This window comes from Mus pahari, chromosome 8, assembly GCF_900095145.1.
Source record: "Mus pahari chromosome 8, PAHARI_EIJ_v1.1, whole genome shotgun sequence".
NCBI classification, from domain to species: Eukaryota; Metazoa; Chordata; class Mammalia; order Rodentia; family Muridae; genus Mus; species Mus pahari.
The window spans coordinates 15,857,305-15,865,867 of record NC_034597.1 but is presented as its reverse complement, the minus strand read 5'-3'; the positions used below and the strand labels follow the sequence as shown (position 1 = coordinate 15,865,867).

The 8,563-nt window shown below is 46.9% G+C and overlaps 1 pseudogene; it reads left to right on the top strand.

Annotated features, from left to right (window-relative positions):
• Positions 1-226: 226 nt before the first annotated feature.
• Positions 227-1,248, top strand: LOC110325306 (annotated as a pseudogene).
• Positions 1,249-8,563: the final 7,315 nt, after the last annotated feature.

Sequence of the window (8,563 nt, the reverse complement as noted above, 5' to 3'; positions counted from 1 at the left end):
GTTTTGAGTTTGGTTTGGTTTGGTTTGGTTATGTGCATGTTATTTCTCCTTGTTATGGTTTTTCATAATTTGCTAAGGCTATTCACTGTTTATATTGCCCTTTTAAAAACCCTTTTTGAAAAAATGCAGTATTTACGAATTTTTTAAAAACCAGTTTTCAGCTCTCTGCTCTTCCCTGGTCCAGAGACAGCCACATCTTCTTGTGTAGTGTCAGCCTCATCCTGTAGACAAAATGGTGAAGGTCAGTGTGAACGGATTTGGCCATATTGAGTGCCTGGTTACCAGGGCTACCGTCTGTTCTCCACATGGCAAAGTGCAGATTATTGCCATCAATGACCCCTTCATTGACCTCAACTACATGGTCAACATGTTGCAGCATGACTCCACCCATGGCAAATTCAACGTGACAGTCAAGGCTGAGAATGGGAAGCTTGTCATCAACGGGAAGCCCATCACCATCTTCCAGGAGGGAGACCCCCCCCCCCCCGCTAACATCAAATGGGGTGATGCCAGTGTTGAATATGTCATGGAGTCTACTGGTGTCTTCACCACTATGGAGAAGGCTGGGGATCACTTGAAGGGTGGAGCCAAAAGGGTGATCATCTCTGCCCCTTCTGCCAACACCCCCATGTTTGTGATGGGTGTGAATCACGAGAAATATGATGACTCACTCAAGATTGTCAGCAATGCATCCTGCACCACCAACTGCTTAGCCCCCTGGCCAAGGTCATCCATGACAATTTTGGCATCGTGAAAGGGCTCATGACCACGGTTCATGCCATCACTGCCACTCAGAAGACTGTGGATGGCCCCTCTGGAAAGCTGTGGTGTGATGGCTGTGGGGCTGCCCAGAACATCATCCCTGCATCCACTGGTGCTGCCAAGCCTGTGGGCAAGGTCATCCCAGAGCTGAACGGGAGGCTCACTGGCATGGCCTTCTGTGTTCCTACCCCCAATGTGTCCATCGTGGATCTGATGTGCCGCCTGGAGAAATCTGCCAAGTAGGATGACATCAAGAAGGTGGTGAAGCAGGCCTCTGAGGGCTCACTGAAGGGCATCCTGGGCTACACTGAGGACCAGGTTGTCTCCTGCAACTTCAACAGCAACTCCCACTCTTCCACCTTTGATGCCGGGGCCTGCATTGCTCTCAATGACAACGTTGTTAAGCTCATTTCCTGGTATGACAATGAATACAGCTACAGCAACAGGGTGGTGGACCTCATGGCCTATGTGGCCTCCAAGAAGTAAGAAACCCTGGACCACCCACCCTAGCAAGGACACTGAGAGCAAGAGAGAGGCCCTTGGTTGCTGAGGAGTCCCTATCCTAACTCTGAGGCCCCCAACACTGAGCATCTCCCTCAGAGTTTCCACCCCAGACCCCCATAATAACAGGAGGGACCTAGGGAACCCTCCCTCCTCTCTTGAATACCATCAATAAAAGTTCGCTGCACCCACCAAAAAAAAAAAAAAAAGACAACAACAACAACAATCTCCAACTCTTTACACTTAGTGCTAGCTTCTTTAGTCAGATGTGCTATCACACACCTGTAACCCCAGAACTCACAGACAGAGATGGAGATCTGCAAGTTCTAGGCAGCCTGGGCTACAAAGTGAGTTCCCAGCCAGTCAGGGCTACACAGGGTGATGGTGTCTTGAGTGTGGCTAGCTTGGCTTACTGAATGGATACACATTTATGAGGAAGGACCATACTGACCCCATGCTGTCATGGATTTAGCAACACATGAAATATGGTACTCTATATACAATTTTTCATAAAGTGGCCATGTGGACCAGATAATTGAGAAATACATTTGTATTGTTTTAAAGCTCCTCGGGAAATAAAAACATTGAGGAAGTATAAAAGAAGTCACAAAGTCCAGAGTTTTCTGCCTCGGTTTTTCTTGCAATACAGCATCAGTGATAAGCAACAGATATAGTGAAATTCCAAGTCATGTAGCGAGATATCTTTTTATAGATGCTGTTGACCTTGACCATATATTGGGTAGGCTGTTTGTTTTTAGAATTATTTATATTTATTCTGTCTGAAGGGGTATCTTGTCTACTGTATGGCTGTGGCCGCCCTGTTATTCCTCCAAAGGCCAGAAGAGGGAATCAGATCCCCTGTTATAGATGATTTTAGACACCAAGTAGGTCCTCTGAGAGAGCAGCAAATACTCTTAGGCTATGAGACATCTCTCCAGCTCTTGCACTCTGCCTTTGTCCTCTAGCACATTGTTGTATTAGGTGGACTGGATCACCTCCAACACAATGGGATCTGGAGACATGTAGGGACAGGTATGTGAGGTAGGCATTCTGACTCTCTTGGACTGCCAGGCATCTATGCAGGACTCTGGTGTCCTCTCTGCTCTCCAGGGCTTAGGATCATGCCCCAGCAGTATTTAATGTCAGGGTTGGAGAAGATCTGTCATCTATCATCTAGGATGGCAAGGTAGATTAGGCACATCTGATAAATTACAGAATTGGGATTATCCTCTTGGAGGCTGAAGTAGGATAACGAATCCTTGAAAAGAAGAAAAGTTTCTTGGGGCTAGCAAGATGGCTCAGCAGGTAAGAGCACTGACTGCTCTTCTGAAGGTCCTGAGTTCAAATCCCAGCACCCACATGGTGGCTCACAACCACCTGTAATAAGATCTGACGCCCTCTTCTGGTGCGTCTGAAGTCAGCTACAGTGTACTTATGTATAATAATAAACAAATCTTTGGGCCAGAGCAAGCAGGGACTGAGCGAGCAAGCGGGGCCAACCGGAGCGAGCAGGGTTGACCAGAGCGAGCAGAGGTCCTAAAAATTCAATTCCCAACAACCACATGAAGGCTTACAACCATCTGCACAGCTACAGTGTACTCACATACAAAAAAAAGTAAATAAATAAATCTAAAAAAAAAAAAAAAAAGTAAAAAAATCTAAAAAAAAAAAAAAAAAGGAAGAAGAAAGAAAAATTTCTTAATCTCAGCAGCACTGGAGGGGAGCTGCAGAGCAGCCACGGTGCATGGAGCTACAGCCACATGTCTCTGGTGGAGAGCATGCCTGTGCAAGCCTGGGACGTGAGAGGGACAGCGGAAGTTGCCCTTTCATCCTGGCAGATCTCAGAGGATATTAAGGAAGTGTTTCTTCCAGGTGACTGTTTATGGTTTGTGGAATGGATATGACTTTCTGAGACTGGAGGTGAGCCAGAGAGTGAACGTGTGGAGGAGGCAGTCCTGTGGGTTTCCAGACAGTTGCTGACAAACCAGGGCTTTTAAAAGCTCAGCATCCAGAGAAGCAGGGCAGAGACTTTGGTTCCTCTCTGCCAGAGGACGCCTCCTCTCTCTGAGCTGACACTGACCCAGAAAGGGCCAACTGTGGACACTAGAAAATTAGGTGAGACTTGGATTAGGACATACTACCAAGACACTACTATACTGAGTCGGGTGCCGTTGTCCACCTTAGTACCCGGAAGGAGCTTGGCCTGGCTATGCCTTCCTCGTCTGCAGGTCCTCGGCATAGTGTATGCCTGGTTTGGTAATTGCTCCCAGATGGGAAGAATAGCCTGGCTCACGCTTGGGCAGGTAGATAATAGTTTCAGGGCTGGAGAGATGGCTCAGCGGTTAAAAGGATTGACTGCTCTTCTAGAAGTTCTGAGTTCAATTCCCAGCAACCACATGGTGGTTCACAGCCATCTGTAATAGGATCCAATGCCCTCTTCTGGTGTGTCTGAAGACAGCTACACTGTACTCGTGTGTGTGTGTGTGTGTGTGTGTGTGTGTGTGTGTGTGTGTGTGTATTCTTTAAATAAATAAATTAGTTTTGAGCTGGCAAGATGGCTCAACAGGTAAGAGCACTGACTGCTCTTCTGAAGGCCCTAAGTTCAAATCCCAGCAACCACATAGTGGCTCACAACCACCAGTAATGAGGTCTGATGCCCTCTTCTGAAGCATCTGAAGTCAGCTACAGTGTACTTAGGTATAATAATAAATAGGTATAATAATAAATAAATCTTTAGGCCAGAGCAAGCAGGGACTGAGTGACTGGAGCCGACTGGAGCAAGTGGGGTTGACCAGAGCGAGCAGAGGTCCTAAAAAAATTCAATTCCCAACAACTACATGAAGGCTCACAACCACCTATACAGCTACAGTGTGCTCACATACATCAAATAAATAAATAAATAAATTTTAAAAAAAGTTTCATATCAGCCTTTCCCAGGCTAAACTGTCCTTAGTGCAGAGTCTGAACTGAGGCCCCTCCTTATCTCTCCAAGATAGCTAAACATCCCCAGTCTTGAAAGAATTCTGTCAGCCAGTCTCAAGGACCATTCTTGGGGTGGTCAAATTGCCAGCTGAGTCTCTTCATCTCATCTGCCCTGTAACTATTGTAGATGAATGGAGTTCCTTATCCTAGCACTCACAGTGCCCTGGGTTCAATCCTAGCTCTAGGAGCTACAGAGGAAGAAAATGCAAGAACCCAGTTACAGCCAAAGGTGTAGAGTACGACAAAGGGAGGAGTCTCCATAGAGGCTTTTAAGTCCTCCGACCTCCAGCCTCAGCACATACCACCCATGGACACCATTTATGAAACATGCATTTTCACTATGGCAAGTACATTTGTTCTTGGGGTGGAAAGAATCTACATACGCAACATGGATAAAGCACAGAAAGGCGGATGTCTTCCCTGGGAACTTTGTGGTATCATGAACTAACCTCATGCAAATGTCCCCTGGTCTTCCTGTGTGCTTGGGCAGGTGTTATCCATAAACCCTCCATAATTATTAAAGTGTGACTCAGAAGAGCATCTGTGAAGGATGACTTCTATTACTAATGTCTCAGGGCACCTTGCTGGTAAAACCAAAAATGGCGGTCTACTTCAACTACACCCTGAAACCTGGCAATGTGGCTATTCTCAGCGACCACCATGGAGAACAGCAAGAGCTCCATGTACTGCATGCTTCTGTCCCCGAGGGGAGGCAAAGCCTCATCTCATAGAGAGGCAGCCAGAAGGAGAGCCTGGGTTAGGGATCATTACTGAGAGCAAGGACCATTCCCTTCCTGACTTTATCTCTAAATGAATAGCCAGCTCTCATAGCCCAACTCAGTCCATTGGGTTTCTTTCTATTCCCTCACTGACTTGATTGTCAATGGTTATAGTTTCCTGAGCTGCCTTTCTCCATGACCCAGACAGCACACAAGTACTGCTAGGTTAAGTGCATTCCTAATGGTCACTGCTGGAAATAGATCAAGGCCATTGTGTCCCTAGGTCTTACAGACATCGAAACCCACCCAAGAGCCTCCTGATGTCTACTTCTTGCCACAGAGTTCAGTGTACCATTCCTGACCTTGGCTCCTTGCCCTGTCTGCAGCTCAATAAAAGCATTTGGTGCCCCTAACAGAAGTCTGGATAGCACCACCTGTGTCCAAAGCAGAGCTCCTCAGATGGGAAGCAGCAGCTGACTGCTGCACATGCCTGTGTCACACTGTGGGGACCTGAGGAGCACTTGTCATCTCACCTGTCTGTGTTAGCACCATGAGCTCCGGGCTGGAGCAGGCCCAGCCATGTGTTCTTGCTTTGTCTGTGTATCAGCTGCCAAGGCATGTCCATACTTCCCTACCTGACCATCTCGTGTAAATATATTAGTTTTTGTTCCATTTGAGGGATTTGGGGCCTTTGTTATTTTACTTTTGCTTCCCAGCAGCTATAGAAACCAAGAAAGTCAGGCTTAAACTGTCACCTGAAAAATGGGTTAAGTCAATGTGGCCCTCAGGAACTTGCAACAGGGCTGAGATCTTTGTAAGCCCAAACTCTTCTATAACTGCCCTCCCAATTGCTTTTATTGTCTGCTTCTATGTGTCCCCAAGAGATGGTTTCCTGTGACCAAAGTCAAGCCAGTCCTTATGACCTGTAGAAGTCTCACTGGAGCTTAGACTCTACTTTAGATGGCTTAGATAATGCACAACTGGTCCAGGTCATCTACAGTGCCTTATGCTGTCATCCACACACCTCTGATATTTGAACAGTCTATCCCAACACCCAGAGCTAAAGAATGCACAGTGGTAGCCCTCCTCGGTTCAGGCAGAAAACAGTTGCAAAGTAGAAGGGACCTGAATATGTAGGCACTTACCCAAGCTGGCAATGGTAGGTTTTTAGAAGAGTAAAGTGGACTGTGAGGGGGCAGGTAGAAGACTTGGACAAATCCTTCAATCATTTCTCAGGCTTCTGACAATTATTTCCCTCTCCTGGGAGCTCTTGGGGTCTGTGGGCTCATGCAGCACAGGAGAGCCATGAAAGTCACTGTCCTGGAGGCCTTGCTCCTGAGAAAATGTGCCCTTTGTGCTGGATGAGTTCAGTGGGGTTGGCCCAAGGCCAGGAAGAAATGCTCATGGCCACAGCTCCCTCCCTCTGGATCATCTTTGGGCATGTTGTCTTTCTGTCTCCTGACCACATGGATTATTATTGTTGTCCTTTCTCCCTGGACAGTGATGTGACAAGAAGTAGGGATCTGGTCCCTCTTTCCTTCCTGTGTACCTCAGGATTACTTCTGTAATGGCCCAGGTGGTCTAATTCTCTACATCCTGCAACAAACAACAGTCTGTCCTGGTGTGGTGGTACATGCCTTTCATAATGGAATGAAGAGGCGGGCAGATTTCTATGAGTTTGAGGCCAGCCAGGTTCACATAGTGTTCCAGGATTCCTTCATAGATGGGTTAAATGATTAGAGAGACAGGTGTGGGAAAAGAAAACAAAAATAAGATATCACAAAACTGAAGCAATATTTTTTTAGAATACATACACTATTCAGAGTTCCCCTATTTGATTTCCAAAGCTCTGAGTTCAAGTTGCTAAGGATCTCAGAGTAGCCATGGGTGTTTGGAGCAGCCATGGGATCGGTTGTTTTTTTGCGATGTCATGGGCTTATTCTCCAGCCCAGGCTGGCTCTTCTATTCAAGATCCTTCTGTTTCAGCCTTCCCACTACTGAGATTACAGGCAGGCTTGTACTAACCACACGTAACTCCAAATCAGCCATTCCTGGCCTCGTGCTCTTTTCCCTCAAGGCACAGTTTTCAAATTTAATGTAACAGGCTATGAGTGGAGGCACACACTTGTAATTCTATTCCTCTGTTCATGGAGGAGGAGGAGGAGGAGGAGGAGAAGGAGGAGGAGGAGGAGGACCTAAGATCAAGGCAAAGCTATCCCACAGAGGAAGGCCCTATCGTAAACTGAAATTTGTAATTAAGTACTGTGTTCTCTCTGCATCCACCAGGCTGAACTTTCAAAGCATCTGGGATGTGAAAAATGTCTTTTGCTTCATGTTCCCTTATTACACGAGCTAACCTGAGTCATAACAATGGATCTAAGCCATTAACTAAGGTTGGCTCAGGCTTTTCATTCTCATGGACATATCACTCCCCCATGAAGTCCAGGGAACCCACAGGGTTACTCATGTGTACGCATACACAGCTGCTTCCATGCACGGTTGTCTTGTAAGAAGACATAGGCTTGGTCAGACCAAGGAGCACAAATACTATAGCAAGGAGCGGTGGACTAGAGCAGGGACAAACCCAGGTCATCTTGCTTGTGACCCCCTTGAAATGAGAGGTCTGTCCTGTCAGGTGCTTGTCAAGTGAACACTTGGTTGGATGGATGCACAGGTATGTTCCTGTGAGCTTTGTGTACAGGTCCGTGTGTGACATTCTGGGAATGAGTTTGCATGGGCCAGTGTGATGGCTGAAAGGAGCATATCACAGAGTGGGACATCACCCCTAAGATCCTTCCTGGTGTCAGCAGCCCTGCATGCCACCTCCCACTGCCAGCCACACCTCTCCCCACTGAACATGGCGCTCTGATATAGATGCCATGTACCATTCATTCTCCCTCCTGTGGTTTCAGATCACGATGGTGCATCCAGGACCCTTCTCTTGTAGACAGACTCTGTACAGCAGCAGGCTCCATCAAGCTGAAGACAGCGGTCCTTCTGATGCTGGTGAGTGGAGTTCTGACTTCCAAGCCGTCTCTTTAGAGTCTTCTCCTCTTAGGCCCAGACTCCTGTGATGTGCCCTGAGCAGAGGACCCAGGGTGGCCATCCGAGCAAAGCATATGACTGCTGTCCTACTTGGTAATCCTCTGAGCAAGTCCTACCATGAGTGGAAGTTGCCAACTGGTTGGTTGGAGACCTTTGCAGCCTTGGTTTCCACAATCATTGTGAGGCCTCAGCTCCCAGCTGCTGCTCTCTCGGTGAGAGAGGAGTGCCAAGCTTCTTCCCTTACCTGCCTCATGGATGGCGATTCGATTCCATTTTGGAATCATGGTACTCATTTTGAACAGTGGACTCCAGATGAACTGAATAAAAGTCTTTCTTTTTTAATAGAGACATGAACCATGATATCATCAACAAATTTACTACATAACATGGGAATTCTGCTCAGTGTAAGCCCCAAGAGGAATTTACTGGAAACTTCCTTGGTGAGTAGAGAAGCCGAGTGGCCAACCTTGGTCTATGAGGTATTGAGTCCTGAATTTTCACTGGATTTCTGAAACCAGGACAAATAATATAAGATATCTCATTTATGAGCTTGT